Source organism: Nanorana parkeri, unplaced genomic scaffold (genome assembly GCF_000935625.1).
Source record: "Nanorana parkeri isolate BGI_ZX_2015 unplaced genomic scaffold, ASM93562v1 scaffold222, whole genome shotgun sequence".
NCBI classification, from domain to species: Eukaryota; Metazoa; Chordata; class Amphibia; order Anura; family Dicroglossidae; genus Nanorana; species Nanorana parkeri.
The window spans coordinates 564563-591309 of NW_017306490.1; the positions used below are offsets into that span (position 1 = coordinate 564563).

The 26747-nt window shown below is 40.5% G+C and overlaps 1 protein-coding gene across 1 annotated transcript in view; it reads right to left on the reverse strand.

Moving 5' to 3' along the window:
* Positions 1-26747, reverse strand: part of CHID1 (chitinase domain containing 1) — a 319821-nt gene that overhangs the window by 255511 nt on the left and 37563 nt on the right. The window lies entirely within an intron of this gene.

The following is a 26747-nucleotide window of genomic DNA, read 5'->3' on the forward strand; positions in this document are numbered from 1 at the left end:
GGAATATGACGGGGTTACTTTACAGTAGCACTCTTCACAGAGACTAGGATACTTTAAGTCCTTATTTAGAGTGTTGAGAGGAGCTTAACGATTAAGATTGTTTTTCAATAAAAGAAACGGTGCAGGAAAAATATACAGAAAAACGATATTACAAAAGAGAGACAAATATAACAACAGTAAAATAAAAAGGAATAAAATGAGAATACTCAACAAAGTCCTGGTTTTGTTAATTCTAGCAGAGTCCAATTCAATGCACAGAAGATGCATATGGATTAGGCTCTCTCAGAGTGAGGCAAAGGGTTGGTCCTTAATGAGGCTGAGTTTCTTCTTGATGGTCACGAGCACCTTCTCTTTGTTAGGGAGCCAAGAAACCAGACTGAAACTTAAAGTGCAGGTTTAAAATATAAAAGGAGTTTATTGAAAACAATAAACATAAATGGCAAAACATGTCTGCAGATTTTGTTTGAAGAAACACAGCTATATACCCGGTTAATTTTCATAAATCATCCCCAGATTTGGAGTTATGAAAAGTGGGTCAGATTGTAGCTTTCAGTTAATGGCTCAATGCGATACCAGGCATTCCTTTCTTATCCGACCAGGTGATCATTAGAGAATTAACTGGATTGTCGAGGGACAATTACTGTGTTAATCGGCTGTTTAGTTTTCATTACATTTTTTACGACATCCATAAAGGAAAGCCTGAATGCACAATTCAGGTAATCATTGTTGTATTGTAAGGGCTATCAATAATCAAGGGGCCAGATTATCAAATATCTGGAGCTGGAATTTGAGGATGCCTAAAAACAATTATGGGCAGCCTGAGGTAATTTGAACTAGAAAGGCTGCATTTTTTCCAAAATAAGGGAAGATCGAACTTCATACTTTATATTGGTATGCTCAAACCTCATGACAAACTATACCAGCCTGAGCATGTATTTTTCTGTGTTCTGCAGGTCTCCTCTAGCCTGGTGGGTTGATTGATTCTACCTGCTGCTGGGAGGAGGCTCTAGCAAGCAGTTAGGAGGATGAACCCCAGGTTATGAAAATGTATCTCTAAGGGGCTTGCTCAGAGGTATGGCTGGGGAGATAATAAATATTTGGGAGCACTTTTACAGAACTCTCTCTCACCTGGGGTTTCTCCTTGGTAGGGACGCCTGTATGAAGATCTACTGTCAAGGACTGGCCTCAGCTTATGCCATGTGATGGGGTCCCTGGATACTAAGCTATTTCTGGAGTGGATACCTGATGAAAGCTGAGCTGGGGAAGGGATCTTCTTGCTGAAGAGTGTAACAGAGGAGCTGGGTAGAAGATGAAGTCTGGACATTGTAAGATATCTGGGTCTGTGGCTAATTAACCCTTCTTACATTAGGAAAAGAAGCCATGTAGTACATGATAAAATTTGTGACTGGCTACCCTCTCCTCTGTCTATCAGTATCTATTTTTGGAGGTCACTCTTATAGGACTTGTTGCTGATGCTATTTCAGAATATTCTGTCCTCCATTAGTTGTGCTTTTGGGTATCCTGCATCCATAAGACCTCTCTCCTGAGTTTTGTGCTTGGCAATACATTGTAAAAAAAAAAACCCTAGAGACACGAGCCTAGTAATTATCTTAAGTTGTTGATGTACTGCTCCTGGCTGTACAAGCCCTAATGGGGGATTTAGAAGCCAGTTTGTCCAATTCAGGAGTCAGCAGGACATGTAAAAACTAGGGTTGCACAGATACCAAGCACAGTACTTGGTACAAGTACGAATACATGTACCGATACTTTTGAGCTCCAAGACTACACTAGAGAAAAATTCAAAAAATAGGAGGCAGTTCTCATTTGTAAGGAGCACACTGAGCTCCTGGGATTAGTACATCTCTGTTTTAATGTACAATTTTGTTTTTCTAAATAAAGGGATGCACCGATACCAGTTTTGCGAGTATGGGTACTTGCCGAGTACTTACAAGTACGAGTACTGATACATTTTTGTTTATTGTCATGTGACAGTTTTTCTAAAACAATACAGACTAATGATTTCAGGACAGTGGTGAAGTACCAGAGCTAAGCCCCAGCTGCAACCGCTGCCCCCCTGGTAGTTCTCATGAAAATGCCAAGTATCTGCACTGGTACTCGAAAAGTATCTGTGCATCCCTAGTAAAAACCTTGGGAACATGTATTTTAACTGAAAAACAATAAAAAGCTTCCCAAATGTAAGCACCAACTGTATTTTTTTAGATACATTTACTACTTTGCTATGGCATTTGTCCAAGTCTCAAAGTCAGATACTAGTAACCAATCCAAGTATCGCAGGGACAACTCTGACAATCAGGCCTGGTTTGTAGCCAGGAAAAGATAGCTATATGTACTTGGTCAGCAGGACCAACAGGTTGCTCGTAAATCTGTTGGCAGCCTTAATACACAACCAGAATGCTGTTAATTAACATTACTGTAGTGTGCTATCCTGCCTTAGCATGGATCTGAGAGTCACATCACAATTTAGAAATAATGACAAATCTACTTCCTGGATACCTGTCATTACACTTTATAATTGGCTAAAATGTTAAATGTACTATTACTTAAATTTTTTTATTTATAAATCAAGCAAGAAAAACCAATACAATCATATTAGTATTGCTTCCAGATACACTCATCAAAACAAACGATTGCAAAGACTTGCATAGTAAAGAATACATTATGTATCTCAAAAAGAGGCAAACCAGCAGATACCTGAAGTATACAGTTCCCCTTACCTATACTTTTATTTCAATAATACCACAAAGAAGAGAGCAGGACAGCACAAAGGAGCCAGACAAATAGCCCTAAGGAGATACAAGGAAAGGAAGAAAGAAAATAAAGGGGAAAGAAACCACAAGATACAAAAGGGGGGATAAAAAGAACAGAAGGACAGGGGGATGAAGGAGACAGAGGAATCCCGATCGGGCACAAACCACCACACAAGTTCAGGAGGAACTTACATTAAAGGTAATTCGCTGACTCGAAAAATCAGAACCAGGGGTACCAGGTAGTTTGAAATTTGACCTGTCTACCATTCAGGTAGGCAGTGTCTACTTCATAACCATAGTGCTAATAAAGATGGGTTAGACCTTTTCCACATGGCCAAGATACATGCCCTTTCCCAGTTAAGAAGATGAATTGAAATTGGAGGGTTCTCCATATTTAGTACATTCCGATACTAGATTGGGCAAAGAAGTTTCAGGCTGGGAAATGTAAAATAGTAAATCATCCGTGTAAGACAGTTTTGTGATGACATGAGGGGACGACCAACCCCGTTCTTTTTGGTAAGGCCTGAATAATGCGGATCAAAAGGTTCTAAGGTTAAAATAAAGATCAGGAGAGAAAGAGGGCATCCCTGATGGGTTTCATTGGAAAGAAAGGGTCAGAGATCATCTTGTTCACACACACTACCGCCAAAATGTGGTACAGTACCCCAATCCCCTTTTGCAAATAAGTCCCTGTAAAACTCTTTTTGTAAAGAGTTTAGGCTAAGCATTAAGTAAAGAGATCGGCCTATAACTAGCAGAGTTCAGAGGAGCTTTACCCTCTTTGAGGGTCACTGTTATCTGCATCTGAAAGGAGTAGGGATGTTGTCTAAAACAGAATTTAAAGCCTCCTTACACCTACCCGCTAAAAGTTAATGGAAATGATTAAAAAAGCACTAAGTATCAAGCCCACTCAGAAATGGAAGGGAAGGAAAGGTTAGGTGATGATCGGGGGGGAGGAGGCTGATGGTGTGGGGTTCTGAGTAAGCAGGTAGAGGTGTCCTGCGTGATCACTGAAAAAGAAAGAAAAAACACAAGAGTTCCACAAACTAGGATAGTAAATGGGGAATACAAGAGATAATGATAGAAATTTCTCTTATTGCACTCACGCGATACAGATGCTCGGTATGACATATAATCCGAATGGGTAGCTCTGTCAGTGTGCAGAGGTGGAGTAAAAAGGGCAGCCCATGTTAGTGTATTTTGGGAGGAAAGCCGTTCAGTCATGGAGAGGGGGATGTCTCGCGATCCTCATTTGCAAGTGAAGCTTTGTCTTTAATACTCTGGATGGCAACCAGCAGAGCGTAGCAGCGATGTGCTGGTGGGCGGAGAGAATTTGGGTGCAATAATTACTTTGTCCTCCATAAGAGGAAGCTCTAATCGCTACATCTTGTAAGAAAGATTTGTTCAATCTCCAATGTGTCTGCCTACGGATCTCATTCCCCAACATAATAATAAGATGAACAGGAGCATGATCAGAAATTGTCACCGTGTCTATGAAAATGTGTGTTATGTAAGGCAACATAGCCTGCTGGGGAAGAAAAAAAAGTATATTTACGATTACGTCTGGCGTGGCGTAGAAAAATAGATATAATCCCTACATGGTGGGTAAGGCAGCCCTCACGCATCGACCAATTAGAGGAAAACAGAGCCATCTTAATATGTTTCCATTGTGAGTGGGTAAAATGAGATAATCCCCTGGAAGTATGCAGTTGGGGGTCCATGACTAAACTAAAACCACTACCCAAGATCTAGATACTAGGGCTGCAACCAACTAATCGATAATGAGAATAGTTGTTAACTATTCTCATTATCGATTAGTTGGTGTGGGTACCCTAGTTATCGCCTCTGCTCTGGAAGCTGGTGTTTCATCGGCTCTGTATCTCTTCCAATCCCTGTTGCTCTCAGCGGGTTCGGAGGAGACACAGACCCCTGCAGCCAGTGCCCAGCAGTGAGGAGCGATCCACCAAACCACCCCAAACCCTTTATCCCCCTACCACATCGGCTCTGCAGCTGTCTACTCTCCACTTGCGGGCCGCAGCAAGCTGCGCTCTATCTGCCCTCTGATACCCGCTGTTCTCCCCCACTTGTATCGGCAGAGGCAGCGGGAATCGGAGGGGACACAGAGCTGATCCTCCTGCCAGTGAAGGGAGTAGAAAGCTGTCAGGAGGACACGTGGGGCGGAGCGGGAAGGAGAGCTGCGGGATGATCAGCAAATATGTGAAATATTTGCTGATTGTCCCCCTGTAATGGTCAAACATCACAGTGACCAGTACAATGTTTATAAATAACTGATGACCTAGTATTCAGATACTGTGTCCCCAATTTTGAATGAACAGGGAGTGCTCTACATCACTTTGTTCATTTATGATTGTGGTCATAGTATCTGTTTACTATCTCCTCGATTTATGAATGAACATGAGGCCTCTGTACTCCGTGCTTCCTGTTCATTGAGTGCCTTTGGCTGCAGAAAAAGAGATTGAAGACTCTGTGGTACTGCAATGCAGCTGGAAATGCAGTATCAGTACGGTGCGATTGCAAAAAATTGTGCATGCAGTTTGATTCTGAAGTAAACTTTATGTATGTAAAACTCCATTTGTGTATTTTTTTTTAATTAAGGGTGATATTTACATTTTTTTATCAGATTAATCGAAGAAATTAATCAGCCAACTAAATCGATGGGGAGGCGGGAGTTTACGTTAGGTATGGGTTCATTGCACTGAGAATGTTATGCTTTCCATATGTTGCTCTTCCAGTTGGTTACGACTAATAACCTGTAGATTTTAAGTTTTTCAATGTTGCCTTCCTCCTTATTAATGGGAAGTAAGTGCTGATGAAGGTGTCTTTTTTTTTTGCACCTCGCTAGTTCACTATTGTAAGTTTTTTCCTCCAAATAGATTGCTCTCCCCCCAATTAGAGGGTATTTCTGTGAGAATGTATACTTATTTATGCATCTTTTCTCCGTAGGGGTCAGGGTTCCCTCATCCTGTATGGTTTTTTTTTTCTTTTATTCTTTTCTCTATCGTTGGCCTTTACCTCTTACTACAGTGAAGGGCAGATTTAAAAAAAAAAAGTAGAAGTAAAGGCCAAAGATAGAGGGAAAAAAAAAGAAACCGTACAGGATGAGAGAACCCCTGACCCCTACGGACAAAAGATCCAGAAATGTGAACACTGGGAAACAAGAAGAACGTTCAAAAGATCAGCCAAGCCCCCCACCTGGCAAGGGAGGGGTCCTGACCAAACTCCCAAGCATCTCCCACATGTTGGGGAGACGGAAATGCAGCAGACCCCTGATAGCTGGGCCACCTGATAATCATTAAGTCCCAGCAACGTCAGGCCCCCCCACCCACATAAATCCTCAGCACCCTAAAACAACATTCAGTTACACTTTTATGAAATGCAGGTAGATTTTCTATGAACCATCACAAACACAAGTTATAGCAAACAATAAAAACATCAACATAGACAAAAATAAAAGCAAACAGTCTCCAGTTTTAAAAGTAACAATTTCTAGCTGCCCCCTCCCCCACTCTTTCTAGACAAAACCCAAAAATAAGAGGAGGCCATCACCTGCATGGAGCAGCCCCTCAATACTATATAGGATGAAGAAGTCGGGTTCGCAGAGAACTCCAACAGGACTCAATAGTTGCAATATTATACCATAATAGAGTAACAAAAAACAGCATTTACATGCAAATAAATCATCATGACCAAAAAACCATCATGCTTTTGAATAATAGTGTATGACACCACCCCTAAAACAGGCAGGTCCAACATGCCACTCGATAGCCATTTTTAAGGATAAACTGCTGGAACACTTCATAACAGACTTTTAGCTCAGTATCAAACCACTGTGTGTTGGATGTTCTCAAGCTGCTCTTTGTACCCTCCTCAAACCTCAATGGACAAGAAGTTAAAAACAAAATACAAACAGGGGTGTCCGTTTCTAAAGAATCTGTGCTGGGAGTATTGGTCCTGTGCAAATTATTCCTTGAAGCACTAGGTTCAGACAGTTTTAGTATAAAGGTGATGTGTAACTGCAGCTATTGTGCTAAACCCAGCCAAAGCGAACTCCAGTTGCTATCCCAACCTCACGCTTCAGGGACCCTGCTTAATGCGAGTGTGTGTTGTGGCAACACTGACACTTAGTGCTATCACTTGGAAGCACAGGGGAAATTACAGGCACTTGCCACTGTAAGGTACTGCTAAACACTGGTATATACAACTTAATTGTAAAAGAATGTGGCTTCAAATAAAGAAACTTGTTCTGAAATGTGTAACAGAATTTGTCCAGAATTATAAGATTACTGCTTCCTATTCTTCAGAGTGTTGCAGACATCACACCTAAAGAAGAAATAGCAGACATGAGCCGCTCACTGCACTTATATGAGACCCGAATAGCTTTACACAAGGGCATGATGTTTAAAGCTCATCACACGCTACAATCTGAATGTACAATCTGCCTTAGATGAACCAAAAAAAGAAGATTAGTGCAAGAGCCTGCCTGACTGGATATAAATTGATTAGATAATTTAGGTCGGTCCTCATATTACATAGTTTTGGAAGATCTACAGTTGATTATACAGTCTGATTGTAACACGTGTGGTGAGCATAAATCATTCAATGAATCTACTTCTAAAAATACAAAATAGATCGAAATACAGATTGACAAATACCAAAATAAAACATTAAAAGGACAGCTCAGGCCTTAACCAATTGTTCGATTTTAAGTGGCTGCTGGCAAATTAGAGATTACTTTGTCTCCTAGGTAATTCAGTAGCAGGATATCCCCCATAAGAAATGTCAGCTTCCCCAAACTGCTACAGCCATATAAAACAAAATGGTTCTGTCCCAATTCTACACAATGTACAATAAACTGATAAATGTGAAATTCAGTGAAAGGAAAGTTCAGTACATTTCAGAAGACCAGTGCAGGCTCAAGAACATGTGCGTACTTATGGCTTGTGGTCCTGTGCACAGAATCATAGGCAGACGTGCATTAGCTGGCAGGCTTGCACGCCTTAGCATTCATTTACACACACATTAGCGTGCAGGTGCACGTGCATTAGCATGCACGCTCAGAGGCACATGGCCTATTTAAAAGGATGTGTGCCATAGACAGATTGCGGAGTGATCTTCAGCTTGTTCCTGACTACCTGTGACCTGCTTTTTTATCCTGCTTACTTATGCACATCCTGGCCTGCCTTCTGACTTCTCTCTTTATCACTGCCTGCCCATTGTGATCTCGACCGAAGTCGACTCTGAATTCTACTTTTTGCCCTGTATCTCTCTAACTGTCTGTTACCAACCTTGGCTTGTGACCCACACTCTGCTCCTGGTTCCTGTTTTGATATTCCGCTGCTCAGCTGTTAATGACCTTGGCTTGAGGCCCTGACTATGCTTCTGTTACCCACTCGGGTACCCCATTATTCAGGCATTTGGTCCTGGTCCTGCAGTCCACAGTAACGTGGTCCATGTCCCCGAAACTCTATGCAGCCTGCAACACTGGCACTCATGCCACTCTGTGTCTTCAAAACACCCTGTCGCCACTTCCAGGTGTATCAGACCTCCCAGAGATATAAGACATATAAGAAACCACTGATCGATTCAACCGGTAGATTATATTCTCAAGCTGAAATATAATCTTTACATTCTCAAATTCTACATATTTACTCTGAAGTAAGCTTCAGATGTTAACAGTCTTTTTGTCATGGACAAAACTAATAATAGGTCTTAAATAGTTAGGTTTCCTTGAGAAAAAGCTGACCCCTCCCCCACGCACATGATCTCTAGGGAAGGGTGGATCAGCCAATCCACCTATTCATCAACCAAATTTGAGCAAACAACTTTTGGTCACCAGCACTTGAGTATTTCAGACCATCTATAAGTTTTCAATAAAATTTAAATATGGGTAAGATCTGATCTAATCACAGAGAGTAACTATTATTCAAGAGACCTGATTTTACAATATACACAAGTCTCTGCAATATATTAAAACTAGTAAAACATAGTAACAAGCCAGCAACCGAAATCAGGGAAAAAGGGAATATATGTACACAATTCATATCCAAATCCATGGATTAAAAGGTTCACACTGTTTTGCCATGCTGCACTGCAGAGAGAGAGATGAGTGCTCTGGAAAACAAAACACACTCAATAGAACTCCCAGGATAGCACAGTAAATATTTAATATGTATGAAAGTAAGAACAAACTGCTGAACTCACAAACACAACCTTGTACATAGAGCAGGTCAGAGGTGTATGCTGGCTCCTGTTACAACCACTCTCGGCCACTCCACTGAGATCAGGATAGGGTGGGAGAGGTTGGCTGCGGCTGTCTCACTGGACACACCACTTCCCCTCTAGATCCATGTGATTCTGCTACTGTCAGCTCTGCCCACTGCTAGGTATGCTGTTGGTCTGTCGCTGGAGGATGTGTTTTGAAGAAGTTCCTTTTTATCAGCCTGGTGACAGATCTTGCTTGCTAGATTTTATACAGCCTGTTTTACAGCTGTACTATTAGAGCAATGATCTTTTAAACAGTAAAACTTCTATTCATTCAAAATAAAATAATACATAAAAAACTGTAACAGATAATACTGGGGTATGAAGGTACAAACATCATAAAAGCTTATCTAAAACTCTGATATCTGGTTCACAATTGATTTACTGGTTAAAAAAAACAAAAAAACAAAAACATAAAAGTTCATGAAAATTACGAGTTAAAATGTATTGATGTTTACAAATTTGTTTGCACCCTTCCATAAAAACCACCAATTTTCCATGAAATAACTTGAAACTTCCCTATGAAATTGGCATCCACTATTGTTTATTCCATATTTAATATAAATCAGACTTTGATTTTTTTATTCAACAAATTATTTAAAATCAGAAAACAAATGAAAAAGCATGGACAAAAAATGGATGGGGCCCTTAACCTAATATTTTGTTGCACAACCTTTAATCCTTTTGCTGCCACCGACGTATGCCACATGTCGTTGGCAATGGGCCCCTTTAAACAGACTCCGGCGGCTTTAGTTTACGTTTGTAAATCCAACTGTCTGCTTTACAATGGAAGCGATTCCGGAGGCTCAGCTGCCGCCAGATCGCTTTCAGGGCCTTGTAAGACCCCTTATGTGATGGCACATAAAGTTTTAAAAAATTCTAGGGCCAATATTCACAGATTTCTCTAAAATGATGACCTGTGTGGGCTTTTAAAGCTCGTTTTGTTGTGCCATATTTTGCAGCCGTTTCACGGATGCACGCAATTTTTTACCTGGGCATGTTGGTTATCTATTTACGTGGCATGACCTCATCTTTTATCATTTATAAAATAAATTGTATTATTTTGTGTTTTTGGGCACTAAAATTAACTTTTATTTTAATTAATTGAATTTTTTACAAAATGTTGGGGTTTGATAAAGAGTTGTGCTAATATCGTGCAATCTAAAAGTTTGCAACTGCCAACATTTTATTCTACAGGTTCTGTGCTTTCAGAAAATATATAATGTTTTGGGGGTTTTAAGTAATTTTCAGGCCCAAAATGTGGAGTATAATATGTGTGCACAAAAATGACAAAGGTCTTGGCAGGGAAAGGGTTAAAGGCAACCATGCAAACTAGTGATTTATGTAGCTGTCCATAAAACTTCTGCACTTGCCAACAACTTGTTTGGCCAACTCTTCTTGAGCAAACTGCTCCAACTGTCTCAGGTTTTAAGGGTTTTTTGACTATTCCTGTATTAAAAAAACATTTAAAAAATGAATCCATCAACGTAATCCAACATCAATCAGGATGCATGACGCCATCCCACTCGACCCATCCGAACTCGACAAAGACTCGCCGCAAAATGACATTTTGGGCATAATGTAAACAGATGGGCGGAGAGAGCCGTGACGTCACAGCTCGCTCCGCCCATTTGACATTCTCAGCTGTCATTGAACATGAACACAATAGCATTTGGGAGCTCCCTAATGTCATTCGGGTCTGTGAGCCGAGGTGTCATAATACTATTCATATGACACCTCGGTTTGCAGACCCGAATGGCATTCAGGAGCTCCCGCATGGCATTAGCATTACCATAAACCATGTAGAAGAAACTGGTGGCAGTTGCATTTTCTTAAATTTTTTTTATTAAAAATGAATTTTAATGCACACAAACATAGTATAATACCAATTTTTTGTCAACTGCATGTGCCTGTGAAACAGTAAAACAAACTTTGGTACTCAAAATTGTTCATAGGTGACACTCTAAAAGCCTTTACAGGTCATCAATTTAGAGTTAACCTGTAACCTGCTAGGTCAGGCTGTATGAATCTCAGCTGCGGAGTGTGCCCAACTCAGGTGAAATTGCTTAGGGGTACGGTTTCAGGGTCGAGCTCCAGGCGGCACTCTCAAACTTTAGAGAGTTAGGAGCTCTACCATCATATGCCGCAATTAATTTGGTAATTGGTGATGCACACGTGTAGCCCCAGGGTATTACAGCATACCTGGGTTACAACTGTTATGTGGGGGTTAAGCAAGTTCAAACATCGCAAACATCGCCGGAACGCATCAGCGCATCTACTTCCGCCTTGCGGCTTGCGTTCCACGGTGGAGCGCAGCCGCAATCGTTACATAACCTTTATCTGGATGACTCTTATTTGAGGGCACAGAGTGCCCCCTAAAGACCTTCAATCTTTACTCAGCATTTTCAGTCAGGTTCAATGCTCCAGTGGCGGTGCACAAGTTCGAAGGTCTGGCCTCACTTTCCTTGGCATCATGCTAGACATGCTACGCTTGCAAGCCAGCCTTCCTCAAGAGACGTTAGACAGGATAAGACAGGCCTGTCATTTGTTAGTGATTTATTGATGTTGCTTCAAGAAAGATTTGCAGTCCTTGATGGGCATGTTGGATTTTGCCATGAGAACTAACCCTCAAGGGAGAGCTTTTATTTGTGGGTTTTTGACTCCCCCCATCCGGAGGCAGTCTCTTGTTCTCCTAGACCCCAGTGCCCAGGCTGATTTAGTCATGTGCAATGAATTCCTTCATAATTGCAACAGTATTTCTATATTCGTCCATCAAATTTTTAGCAAGCTCGCCTTGCGTAGTTACGGATACTGCGGCATCATCAGGCTTTTATGCTATTTTTGGCCCCCATTGGCTAGCCATGGTCGGAAGTCCTTCAGATACTGAAGTTTTCTCAGACCTCCTCTCTATTTGAAATGTATCCTTTTGTGTCAGCAGTGCAAGTGTAGGGCTCATTGTGGTCAAGTCACACAGTAGTTTTCTACACTGACAATCAGGCTACAGCAGCAAATAACAACGGAGGGAGATCCAAATCTTTAACCATCAATGTCTTTCCTAAGAAGCATCCCAGGGCCGACAGAACCGCTACACTTGTGCCGCCGTCCTCTCAACTGACCATGGACTGAGTGTTTACTTGGTGTCTGCGTGCAAGATCATTTACAGCTCGTTATCCAAGAATACTAGGAAAGCATATGCCATTGCCTGGGATAGGTTTCTCAGGTTTCAGATAGCATACCCTTATGAAGGCATAGGAGTTTGTAAAATATTCGGTCATTCATAGCCCATTGTCACTCCAACCATGGTCTGTCTCATAATACAATCAAGTTTTACTTGGCCAGCATTCCGTATTTCTTGTCCCTGTTAGATCCAGACCGGCCATCCTTTTCACAGCCCATCCTATTAAATCTATTCTTAAAAGGTATTCAGAAATCCCAATCTGGTAGTAGCGCTACACCACTCCCTGTCTCTGGGAAAATGTTACAAGTAATGGATGCAATGCTCCCCAGTTTAGTTTTGAATGCAGCTATCACACTTTCTATGGTTTCCTTAGGCCAGCAGAGTTCACGGTCAACACAGCTTAATTTTTTTAGGTAACGCACCAGGATGACAATACTTACTTTCAAAAATGTGATCCTAATTTTCAGCTTAACCCAAAAACATTTGAAAATTGCAGTTACATGAAAATAAAGATATTTATCCCTGGGGTAAAGCTTTGTGAACTGAGCCTATTATGTTATGTGATGCTCACAAGTTTTGTTTTGAAAGCAGCTATCTATCTCACTTTCTATGGTTTCCTTAGGCCAGCAGAAATTAAAGGGCAACAAAGCTCATGCTCCTGTTCTCACTAGGAAACATCTGTCTCGATTTCCCCATTATTGTATTTTATGCTTGGACCGCTCTGAGATGCAGCAGACTGGTCCAAGGGAGGAGATCAAATATTTTGAGACTCAGAATTTGTGGTGTCCTGTGAGGTTTCTTGTCCAGCTGCTAGTGGCTTTTGGTTCCACTCCCCCCAGACAGTCAGTTGTTACCCTTCCCTGTTTAGTTCAGCTCAGTTTTAAGCATGTCCTTATCTTAATCATTAAAATGGAGCTTAATCTGACACAGTTCTCAGGTCATTCCTTTAGGATCAGAGTGGCCTCTGCGGCATCTCACCAAGGGGTTCATTTTATCAAACGTTTGGGTAGATGGAACTCTTCTTGCAAGGCACGTTATGTCCCCGATCCTCAAGTAGAGATGGCACAAGCATTTGCAAAGTTAATGAAGTAAGTAGATTTGTTTACGCATTTATTCTTCTCCTTTTCCTAGTGCATCTTTTTGCCCCCTTTAGACATACTGACCATTGCGACCTCGGCACAGCTCAGGTCATCTCTAGCCTTTCCTGGTTCCAGTTTCGTATCGGCAGGCTCTGGCTACAAGTTTTAAGGCTAGCTTGACTATCATGTATTTGTGGGACAGCTTAACTCACCCCCCCCCCCCCCTTGCTTATCTAATGGTCTGTCGTTCTGATCCAGTTTCGTATCGGCAGGCTCTGGCTACAAGTTTTAAGGCTAGCTTGACTATCATGGATTTGTGGGACAGCTTAACCCCCCCCCCCCCCACCTTGCTTATCTAATGGTCTGTCATTCTGACATCCCACCCTCATTTCCCCTTCTACTCTACTCTCTAATTGAGTATGCCCCCTTCAAGCATACGGACTATTGTGAACCCAGCACACCTCAGGTCGTCTCAAGCCTTACCTGGTTCCTGGTTTGCTCAGCATGCAGTTTCATATCAGCATGGCTAACACTACAAAATCTACTGAAAAATGATTTACATTTTGTAGTTAATGCACCAGGATGATGATACTTACGTTAAAAAATATGATTGTAATATTCAACTTAGCACAATAACATTTAAAATTTACAGTTATATGACTGAAAATAAAGATACCTAAAGCTTTGTGAGCTGAGCCTATTATGTTAGAAAAAGACAAGTGCCTGCATTTATCAGCTTTTAAAAAAAATCAACCATGCAATAAACATTCATATAAAATTAAATTCATTATGAATGTTCTTGTAGTAGTAATAATAATAATTATAATAATGAACTCTTTGCCATGGATAAAAGCCTAAAGCCGAGTTATTTTTAAAAGCTCACTGATGTTTTGCAGACAATATTAATTTTTGGTGCTGGATGTACTCAAACGGCTCTTTGCACAGAATTCTCAGAGATTCATTTGAAGCTAACTGATATATTCCAAGAAGCTCAGATGTTGAGAAAATAAAAAAAAGGAAATTATTTAAATATTGTGAGGCTGTCCAGATGGAAGTCTGTTTTGTATTAATATGTAAAAACTTTAAATAAAGAATATAAAAAATATATATATATTGTGAGGCTATTGCAATATCAACATATTGGGCGAAATTTAAAAGTACACCTTGCAACATGCAGATTTGATACTCCGGCCAATCCAATATGCAACAAAACTCCAGTTAGTGCAGGACTATACCTCCTGTGATGCAAAGGTGACAGTTCTGGACTTACTGAAGGTTCACTTCAATTGTAATCAGGCAGCATTTAACAGTTTTTAACCCAATAAGGACCAATAACGGAATTATATTGTCATGGTTGTCCGAGCCATAAGGACCCAAGATGGAATAATTCCGTCATGGGGCTTACAGGGTTTAGGATTCCCTCATGCGCTAAATGTGAACTTATATATGCATATGTTACATCAAATTAAAACCCTTTTTATCCTTTAGAAAACGTTATGTAATATGTGTTGGTGCAATATATGAGAAAGATGGAAATTGCGGTTGAACACGTACAGCAAAAATGTATTTGGTCCTTAATTGAAATACAAACATTTGAAGATTGGTCCTTAAGGGGTTAATATGCCCCATACAGTATTTGTATTGATAACTGATGGATGCATGGTAACAACCTTCCGAACAATTAATGTGTTTTTGCTAAGTAAGAAGGTGTATAGCAGGACTCCAAGGGATCCTAATTCAAAATGTAAACCAAAGCTCCACAATTTTCACTAATAATTGCACTCATACAGTGCATATAGATTCTCACAGAGTGTAACAAAGTGGTATGAATATGATAATGTCTTCTAACCAAAAAGCACAGCATTTCTACTAGGAGCAATTTGGTTCACAAATTCTTTAATTAGGTCAAAGCTGGGACTTCATCAACTGCAGTGCCTTTAATGGCTGCCATCTCTGCAATAACCATTGCTATAATACTAAAAAACAAACAAAAACATTCTTGAAAGATTTGTGCCATTGCTTTGTGCTGTTAAAGTAATTATTATATCTTGACACCCCTCCACTTGCTGTCCAGCCTCCCAAATCGCTCTCATTATTTAAACACCTTTTCTGGTGAGCTTCATTTGCCTGTGCAACATTCCTGTTGCCTGCCTTGTCCCTGTTTGGCTACCGTTCGCCTTTGATAGACCTTCTGTGTACCAACTTCAGCTTAGTCTCTTGGATTTGCTCATCTAATGCCTGTCCTGACCTTTCTCCTGGGTATTCTCTTAATTTCTGCCCGCTTTTACTCCACCTGGTATCCTCTTGCACAGATTGTCTCTGCACCTGCCGCAGGAAGAACCTGGGGGTACCGACCTGGCACCAGCAGACAGCAAATTCCATCTACACCATCAGAAGCAGTGGAGAAAACTAGTGCTTAGACCCCGCGTCCCTGAGGCTCCACATCACCTATCCACACAAGGCCTCACTTCCCTGTATTTGTGGCAAGCACCATGCCAAAGCGCTGCGCAAACTGTTGGCGCTATATAAATCCTGTATAATAATAATAATAATAACAAAACCTGAAGGCTCACAGTGCATAACATTCCAGTCTTTGTCAGATTTCTGCAGTAAAGGAATGGTGGTAACATTTATATTGATCAGGCACTTATACTAGTCGTATTGCAAAATACATGTAATGATTTGTTAATGAATATACAGTATAAATGGACTAAAGGTTGCTTTTTTCATATGTGCCTGGTTTAACAGTAGAAGAAACCCAGGAAACAGTGTATATTTAGACGTCTTTTTTTTTTATACTGCAGTACTTCCAACATATATGCCAATCATTTTTTCAAATTTAAATTGACTAGGGAGAAATGTTACTAGCACGGCATGTAAATTACATTACATATTAAATTGCTTTGCTTAGGGAAAAGTGCTCCCTCTTTATTCAGTTTCATACCACCTTGTAATGAGTAAGGTGGTATAAAGTAATTAGGGCAAATTGTTGTTCAGGAATCTGGGAGTTAAGAATAGACCTTGTCATATGCTCATTTACATATCCATATGTCAGAACCTTTGTGCCTGCAATGTGCAACACAGGTGGCAGGTACTTTAAGGACTAGGAACATAGTAAATCTTCTGTACTGCAACAGACACTGTCACTTGTCACTGAACCACAGCTTGCTTTATGTCACACCAGCAAAGGCTGTGCATTTAAGAAAATGTAATGGTATAAAAGTAACGTCTGACCAAAAGATAATCCCTTACATCACAATAACCAAGTAATTTTATCAAAAACATTTAATGTATTTACAAAAATTAGCATGTTGAGCAAAAGGAAAGAGTTTAAATATGAAACATACTGGTGCTTATGAGACGTTCATGGCTGCTGCTAGGCCTCAAACAGTAGAGTGGATTGTATTACCAAATGAATAGTTTATCTATTTTTCAGCATGAATAGCGGACAGCTAAGCAAGGTACCTGCCCCTTTCTCTGCCTATTCTAGAAGGGATGTTCCTTATTTTTTGTGAAATCCTATAAAATTTCCACAAACTGTAGTCTCCCAATATTGAACACCATATACTGTGGAGTGTGTTTTGGATCTGGCATAAGCTGGCTGATATTTAATAGATATTTATCTCTTCTTTAAAAAGACAGTAGAGCTAGTAGAGCTAAGACTGGCTATTTTTTTATTATTAGAAAGTCCATGGGAATTCCATTGTTACAGACAGATTAGACAAGTACATAGCCATTATAGCCATTAAAAATAAGAGTTTTACACTGGACTATCAAGTGCAATATGTAATAACCAAAAGGCTAGTGTCAGAAGTAGCTTGGTTGAAAAGCTGAGTTCAGCTCGTAGTGTGTGCCCACAGCAGAATGGAGGTAGCATTGATGCACTGGAAAGATAGGTACATGCAAGTATGCATCCTTGATGTCCACAGGAGGCTAGAAAGTCTCTGTGATGGAGGTAGGCTATGACAGACTTAGTGGATTCCATGCTAAATGTTTTGACTTGAATGAAGACATTTAAAGTCTTTAGCTCCACAATGGGGTGGATAATCCCTTTTGGTTTTGGAACTGTATAAAACCTAAAACATTTCTGCTATTGCAACAATGACAATAACTTTCTGACTCGAGATCTGCAACAGCCGCATGGAGACCTGCTAGTCTGTGCTGGGATACAGGCAGGTTGGATAGCATGAAGCTGGGAGAGGGCAGAAAGCAGAGCTCTAGCTTGTAGCCTCTGGAAACCACTTCCCTTACCCAGACATCCGAGCTGATTTCTGACCACAAAAGGCCTAAAGTTGCCCCCACACTTTAAAAACATTTTAGCTGAAAAGAACTTGTCTGTAGATTTGGGAGATTTAGGGGTCCAGGATTTGTGACTGAACTTGGCCCCTATCTTGTGTGTGGCTTTGGATATTGAAGCTTGGGACTAATGAAATAAACTCTTCATGGCCTCAGAGGGGCAAGGAATCTTTCCACTTTGTGGCTTAGACTTCATTTGTTAGGACAAATGAATACTTTTATCTCTGGTCGCATCCTTTACAAGGGTGTACAGAGACTAACCAAAAAGCTGTTAACTATCAAAATGCATGCGTAACATTCTTGTTCTGAAGACCAGCATTTGATAGTATTGGGCGCTTTCAGTGATGCCAGACTAGTAAAAACAAAACAATCGCTGTAGCCACGGGCTTTTGTTCTATAGCAGCTGCCTCCAGACTGCTTAGGAACAAATTAATCCATCAAGAATTTGTGAGATTATCAGACAGAGTCTCAGCAAAGAGGCTGTCACCACTGTAGGTATGCCTGACACAAATTCTAGAGGAGAACGTGTAGAAGTATGATTATGGTCTGTGTGTTACAATTCAGCAAACATAGTTGCAATTTGGATCAAGCATAGCATGTAGATTAAAGCATAGCTACAGAGACTTCCTCTATAGATAAGGCAGAGGAGGGAGCCACACTTGATGGAGCTCAAGAAGACTTATTATTAACTCAAGCAGCGAACAGTGATCCAGGCTGTTGGTGTCAGGTCCCCAAAAAGTGACAGTATGGTCTGCCCTGGAATTGCTAGTAGATCACGAACACCAGATTCAAATGGGACTGCTTTCTTGCACTTCACTGCTTCACAGAGGCACCCTAATGGAGGACACCAGGAAAAAAAACATTGGGTAATAACAAACCAGCTGCTGAGAACAGGAGAGGTTCAAATAACCAGAGGTTGCCAGATCGCTGTAAGCAGCAGCAAGGACTAGACTAGGTAGTAGTCTCTTGCAAATAGAAACAAAAGCAGGAAGCAGCTACCTCACTCTGAAAAGGTGGTAACAGAACCCAGAGTGCACACAGGACCCTCCAGTTAGTGACAAAGAAGTTTCAATGTTAAATGTTCAATGTGTTAGCCCTTTTAGCGGAAAACAACAGAAAAAGGGGAGCAATAATGGCACTCAACGTTACCAATAAATGTACTGGATACCAATGCTCAGTCCACACAAAGTACACTGAGTCACACCAGAGGCTGTGAACTAGAAAGAGCTCTGTGGCTAACACCGTACACAGAAATCTGGTGCACAGAAAGTGCCACAAGGCTGAGCCCAGTATTCAAAGGCTTACATTCCTTGAATGTTTTGTCCAGTGGGGTCCAGGTGCGACCACTAAGCTTTTACTGAGGATTCAACAATCTGGATAGCTGCATAAAGAGACCAGCTCAGCAGCATGTACATTAAGAGAATGTGACTAGTGGGACCTTTTTTTTAAGAGAAAAGATGTCCATCCTCCTAGAACACTTGTAAAAAAACTGAAGCATGATAGGAGTGGAAGGGTTATACCCAGGGCTGGAAAAATCAGCTCGTCCTCTTGTCTGTGATGAGAGGATGGCAGAGCCCAACAAGTAACTTCCCTGCCGGCCATTGTAATTACACAGCTGGCCGGGAGCTTTACATTCAAGCAATCGGGCGTCTCTAGACCGTGCCGGTCCCGAGATCCGCCGTGCCTGATGATCTCCTCTCAGTCCCCGAATGCAGGAAGTGATGTATATTACATTACTTCCGCATTCTTCTGTCACTCTCCAGCAACAGAAGCTGATGAAGCAGATCTCTTCATACACTTTATACTTATGAAAACTGTTATACTCTGAAATATTGTAATAACATTTATGCATTCTGTGGCTCCACCTTTTTTTTTTTTTATTAAACTGCAAATAACATTTTTCTTACATCTCCATATACTAAAGATGCCAAATGATGTCTGTACAATTTCTGCTTGACAAGTTTCAGAAGGTCACCATTCAAGATGCCAAAAACTAACCTTGAAAAGTCGATCGGCCAAGTTAGATTTTTTTAGATATACTGTATGTCTAAAAGGGTTGTATGTCCGTATGCATTTTGGATGATAATACGCAACACGTTGCATGAATTATGCATGCACAAAGTTAGAGGGAGGAGATTTAAATAATTCTAAACCATGGTAAAATGTGTGAAGTATGAATCCAGACCCATAGGCCAATCTAAAGGCATTTTCTGTCTGCTATGCTTGTAGAGGCATCAGCTGCAAACCTTGTCTAAACAAGTAGTTGTCCAGTATGCAATAGACCTTTTTCTTAAGTCTACATTCACATGAGCATGCTTGTGTTCATCTACCTTATTCTGATAATCATTGGTATGCATTTTAGAGGTTCTGTGCCGCATGTATTTTCATTTCATTACTTTTGAATGTTAAATTGCAGATCATCGTATCAAAAATGCAGGAGATTTCCCAATGCACTGCAAATCAACACACATTTGAAAATGCTGAAAAATTAATGGCGATGTACCTTCAAACCCTTCAATAATGTAAAGAAATATCTTCCATATAACCAGGTTATATTATTCCAAATTACCAATGTAAAAAAAAAAAGAAATTTGAAAACAACGATGCTGGTTAATTATTCCCCTAAAAACAGTGGGTTTGTAATACTATATACATAAATAGTAGAACGGAAAATTACTAATCTTGTGGGCAAACTAAACTAAAGAACAGTTCAAAAGGTCATGTTGAAGCTGTTAGTATTGAAAACAAAGCATATAGAGGAGTTGTTTCACATTCAGCACAAAAAAACTTATATTTAGTTTTGTTTTTTGCGAAGATGGAAGCTAGCACAAGGAAATGTCAAAAATGACTACCACTTCAAATCATTACTCCATAAATCATTAACAAAAGTTCTGTATTGAAGAGAGATCAAAACAGGAAATCACATGACAGTACATTTTGTTTGTTTGCCGAGTCCTGACATTAGTGCTCTCATTTTCTCAACTACAAGTAGAAGATATAACACATAATGACTTAAGAACAATGCAGCATTGATTCACATTTGCAGGAAGCCTTGACTGCCAAACATTATTAAGCGGAGATATGACCGTTAAAGTCTTCTCTGTCCTTCACAACAATAAAATATGTATCATGTCTTGGAAAACTTTTTATTAGAATGTATACTTTTGTTTCTGCAAAAAGACAAGTGTATAGTTAAAACTTTTTTTTTCATTTTGGATGGAGCAAGGAAGGGTTAAAATTCCTTTCAGGATGTGTTTTGCCGCCTGCGTCCCATGGGGGTGAGTTCCCTTCACTTTCTGTCCGAAGAACCAACAGGAAGTGAGAGGAAATCTCCATTAGAGGGCACATATACTGCTGTATATTACAGAAGCAGCATACACATTTGTATACACTACTGCTCACTCATGTAACTCGGCCCTATTAAAGGGAAGGCAGGAGGTATGCTGAAAGGAGGTGCATACAAGGAGGGAAGGGCTCCCCAGACACTTCTTGCACAGACCCAGCTTAAAGGGAGCTTAGGCATGTATCCATGCATGCATGTATCCATGCATGCATGTATATGTGTGCAAGGTATAATGCGAGTAGGCTCAGAAGCTTTTTAACTACATACCTTTAAGGCATGCCCAATACTCAATGAAATGAACTTATGTCCGCTTCTTGCAGCAGAGTGCTGTATGCACATTTTATCTTTTCACTCGCGTGGCCCTCTTTCTTACATCCTAAAGTTGGGAGGTATGTACAGTATAATGGCATTTTATGACATGATTTGACACCGCTACAGCAGCAGTGTATATTATGTTCTTCCAAAGTGTTAAGCTTATACTGGCTGATAAAACTGCAGTTTTATTGGTGTAAACTTTTTTCCTTAATTGTTGGGGCATAGGAGGGTTTTGGAAAAACTTGCCAGGCCTTGGTTTCCTCAAGGTTGAGAACCAAAATGCGTGGTGTGCTGGCATACTTAATATATGTAGTACTTTATAAGGATTATGTATATCAATGTGCCTTAATTGTAAATGCATGTATGTTATGCCTGTGTGATTACAGTGTTTGTGTGTGATTTTTTTTAATGGTAACATCCAATCATCTCAAAGTCAGGGGGTAAGAGATAATCAGAAATATTTACCTTATGTCTCGCTCCCGCAGGCACCCTCCCCAGTATTTGACTAGTGCCACAGAGCTGTTCCTCTTTACTTGCTGTCTGGTCACAGTCTCTCCAACGCCATCAAATATAATGTAGGGACCACAGTGGTAAACTCCACATCAAATCTGGTATGATTGAGAATTGATCCAAAAGCAGATTTGTGTCGATTTGTGTTATGTAGCTTATATAACAATCAGTGCATTATTCTACAACTTCAGTGCTTTATTCTACCACTGCACAAAACTACAGAACTTGCCCAATTAACCTTGGAGTGACTAAAAATCATTAGATTAGACCTAACTCAACACTTAGGCTGGCCATACACTGTCCCAATTTTGGCCATGTCTTGCTGACTTGGCCGAACTTCGCCCAGTGTTCCCCCCAGTGTGAATGGGGTTCTCCATTCATGCTGTTAGATTCAAGTATATGGCCAGCCTTACACTAAAGCCTCTCTGGCACTTTGTACACTGGTACTGGAAACTGCAGTAAATATTTGTGTGGGAGATGCATGGTAACTCAAGATACAAATCTATTAAAAGAGAACTACGGCCCAACCTTTTTTGGCCATGGTTCTCTTTAGGGTCACAGGAGGATGTTTACTATGTCCTCCTGTGACCCAAAACTCTGCATATTGCCCGCTATATGCTGACAGCGCAGAGCTGCGCTGCACCTGGGAAAGATCCTGACAATATTGTTAGTATCCACCCTCCCCTGCAAGGAGCCGGAACCGACAGTCACTGCTCTCTGCAGGGAGAAGATCGGGAAATGAGCGATCAGTGGTATGTGGTAAAAAAAATGCGTATAACAAAAGGTTACCAGATTTTCAAAATGAAATTTGGGGACATCTTACTGGCCACCCCCACGTTTAACCACACCCCATTTGTAGCCACACCATTACACCCCCATGTTTAGTATGCCGCGGTGAATCATGTGTGTGGTCAAATTGCACTAACAGTGGAAGTGTCTGAAAATGCATGGTTAAAGAATGTGTAATGCACAGAGTGCAGGAATCAGGGGTATATAAACGCACAGACTTTAGAGGTCAAGATTACATAACACATGGAGTCGGGGTCAGGAGTAGGTAGCATACAGATTTCTGGGGTCAAGAGTGCATAATGCACAGAATTAATGGGTCAGGAGTATGTAACATACATAGTGCAGGGGTCATGATAGGTAACACATGGAATACAAAGGTCAGGGGCAAGTAACACATGGAGTACAGGGCTCATGAGTAGGTAATGCATGGAGTACAGGGATCATCAGTAGGGGACAGTAGTAAGTAACGCAGAGTTCAGAGCTCAGTAGTAAGTCATGCAGATTCCAGCGGACAGTAGTAAGTAATTTAAAGTTCAGAGGCCACTAGTAAATAATGCAGAGTTAAAGAGTGAGGAGTAAGTAACACAGGGTTCAGAGCTCAGAAGTATGCAGACTTCAGTACTAACACCGAATTCAGTAATATGTAACGCACAGTTCAGTAGTAAGAAACACAGAGTTCAATATTAGATGTGCTGTGCTGCCATGCAATGACATCCATTGAACTGTGAAAAAAATGCAGAGCAGACCTGCGTGGTGTGAACAGAGCACACAGAAAACCGTGTTGACCCAGTGCCATACTGCTACACAACTCTAAACACCTGGAACCCTCAATAGAGACAAAAGGAATACTTTCAATACTATATTTTCATTGTTCAAAGCTGGGAGAGATGGCAAGTTTACTGCAGTTCACACTAGGTAAAGCTAAGCCTGTTGACACTGCTGCAGTGTGTTTTTTGCTATCACACCTACCGTGCATGCACTACTTTTTTCCACTGCACTGCAATGCAGAGTATTGGGGTACCATGTGTTGCGGTGCGGTTAAATCGCATTGCTGTCACAATGCAACTTAGGCAGGGAGGTGCACTGGTAGAAAAAACCCTCCCACGTGTGAAGGGCAAGTGTGCTTCTGAAGGGTGCCCCACAGAGTGCCCGTTCCGAGTGCTATAACGTTTCTTCAGGCTGAGCAAAAAAAAAAAAAACCGGAAAATAAACAAAAACGGGGACAAATCCAGGGATGCCGATTCCAGAGGGACAAGGGCCTAAAAATAGGAACTGTTCCTGTGAAACGGGGACTATAGTAACCTTGGTGTAACAGTGTGTTACCAACCACAACAACGAAAGTGCATCAAACACAGTACAAAGCATTGCCATTCATTTTGAATGGCCCTTATACATCTAATACAGTGAAGGTGAATAGTAACGTGCCACAACTGTAAACAATCTGTGCACTGTGGTTTATTGTTAAAAAAAAACCCTGCATGCCCGTTTTGAGTGGGATGCAGTAAAGTGCATGTGTTCCTGCAAAGGAGTGATGTGAATGCGACCTTACTTTACAATATCACATGTATTTGACATATTTGTTATCTACCTTTTCCTCATCCCCTGCTCAGCAGCCAAAATTTCAACTCAAGCAGACAATGTGGTGGTTAAAATTGGATATTGTAGAAGAATGAGTGACAAATCTTCAAATCTCACGCACAAGGGAGCTTTAGGCAAACGAAAGACCTCAAGCAAGTGCACTCATGTAGGAGACATCAAAGGTGAGACAAATTAGAAATAATGTGTTGCACTCATCAAGGCACAATATAGTGGCAGTGACTATTATAACTGCTATGATTTTTATTTTAGAGAACTTCTTTAAGTGTCCATCTGAAACTGCAATATGTACATGTGCACACTGATTGGCATGTATGCTTTTATGGTAGTGTTATAAAATACATTGAAAAGGTGTTCAAATCCATTAAAAGCATTTTAAAATATGCACTTCAGCACAATAACAAGTTTCAAAGGAGACTTTTGAGCATTACTGTAGGTGGCACAGGAATAAATAATTCATGATTATTGGGATTATAGTAAGCTCTGCTACTTTAATTTTTCTATTACTGCAGAACAGTTTATGAATATAATAAGATCACGCAGTTCAGGGTGCAGCATATTAGCTATTTGAATTAGTGGATACAAATCACTCATACTGAATGGCAACACTGCTATTAGTTCAAATGCACACTGCAAGTATATTGCTTTTACTATGCAAGAAGGTAAACTAGCAGTGCATGACAAATTCAATGTAGTCAGGAACCAGAGGTAGAGATCAAATTTGTATTCAAGTGTTATTAAACCCAAGAGACATAACATATAATCTTACAGCCACAATTACTTCATTTCTTATATGCTCAGTCTCAGAGTCCCATCTATGCAGCTCAAGTTGGAGTTGACAAATTGCTGCATCAGACTTTCAACTTTCGGGTGGCTACACTCACTTGTGCGGTCTCTATGGAGTGTCAACATACCCACTGCAATGTGCATACTCCCGCTTGGGACAACATATGGATGAGAAGCCACTCTGTTTGTAGATACACACAGGTAGCACAAAAGAGGCTGCATTGTAAGTACGTCTGCTCCCGCCACCACAGCTGATCTTGACTATTGCACAGTTAGGTCTATTGGAAATCTGAGGGAGGGAAGCCAATCATAACTTAAGTAGCAGCAGTGCACATGTGCAGTACAATAGGCACGCAAAGGTTCATAGGACATAGTCCCGACATCAGGGCTTGAAATGGTGCTCGGGTGTGTGCTTTCCTGTGGGAAGTTAGGAAAAGCGCTATGAGAGTTAGCTTTCTAACCAATTTAGAGAGGTTAAAAAAAAAAAAAAGTATTCAGGAACTTTAAATGTATTTAAAGAAAATTATTTTTTTTCAGAGGGATTAATACTACTTTAAAGAATTCCAGGGGTCCTGGTATATAATTATGGGAAACTTGCATACATGTATGGATTACTTTTTTGGGAGATCTCTGCTCTTTTGGACATTGTCACATTGTGCACTTTTTAAAAATCCCTGTTTGCCATCTGTGTCATCCCAACAGAAAAGGCATTTTTCTTTCTTGTGACTATCAGTGTCATTCTTAGTTTTTCTGTGGATACTTTTACTGATTTTCCCTGCTTAGAAACATTTTTGCATATCCTCTTATTAACGCACTACACTGTAGTAATTTTAGTGGTGTCATATGTTAACAAGAATTGTCTGCAAATTTACTGGGGACCGTTATCCTCTCCTCAAAACCACCAAGCTTACTGTTCCTATACATAATTTTTTTAAAGCAAACACTATGGCAACTGATGATCCAGACCGTTAGGCTATATTGGGCTGGACTACAATGAAAGCAGGTAAAATGCTTGTTTTATAGTGCAATGTATAGTAGTGCATTCTGAATTACACCCTATCACAAGAGTACAGTAGGCATACATACTGTGCATTGAGCTGAACATTTGCTTAAGGACTGATATTGGTTTCTTTGTAGTGCATTGGCAAATTAATGGGCTGCCCTAATGTAACACACATACATTAACGCACCGCAATACAATGCAAAGCTGTGAAGGGACCCAAGAAAGTATTACACTTGCATCCCCTTTTTGGAATTAGACTATCAACCTACTCTCAACCCTAACAGGGCTATCTACAAAAGGGTGAAGAGTTTGGAGAAGGCAGGAGAAGTGAACAATCTAGGACAACATAGCTGAACTGGAAATAGAGCTGAATTGGAGAATTTTTCCAAATCAGCTATTTTGGCCTAGATTGTTCTCTTCTCCTGCCTTCCCCAAACTCTTCACCCTTTTGTGAATAGCCCTGTAAGTGTCCATTTACACCTATGCATTTTAATGCAAGTCAATGGAAGTGCTTAGGGTAGCCTTGGTTTTAAATGGGGATTATTCACATCCGTGCAATGCATTGATATGCACTGTCTGTTTTTTTAATGCTCCGATGCACAGTATAGGACCTATTGAAGACAACACATATAAAAAAAATGCATAAAAATGCTCATGGACAGGTGTGAATCCAAAATCGGTACTTATTCCCACTCGGCTGTTTTCCTGCAGTTGCTCCAGTTGAATCCCATTCCTTTCTTTGTAGCTGCTTCACATATATGTGCTGCATTTTAGTGTTTTTTAAAAGGAAAACTATTACAAT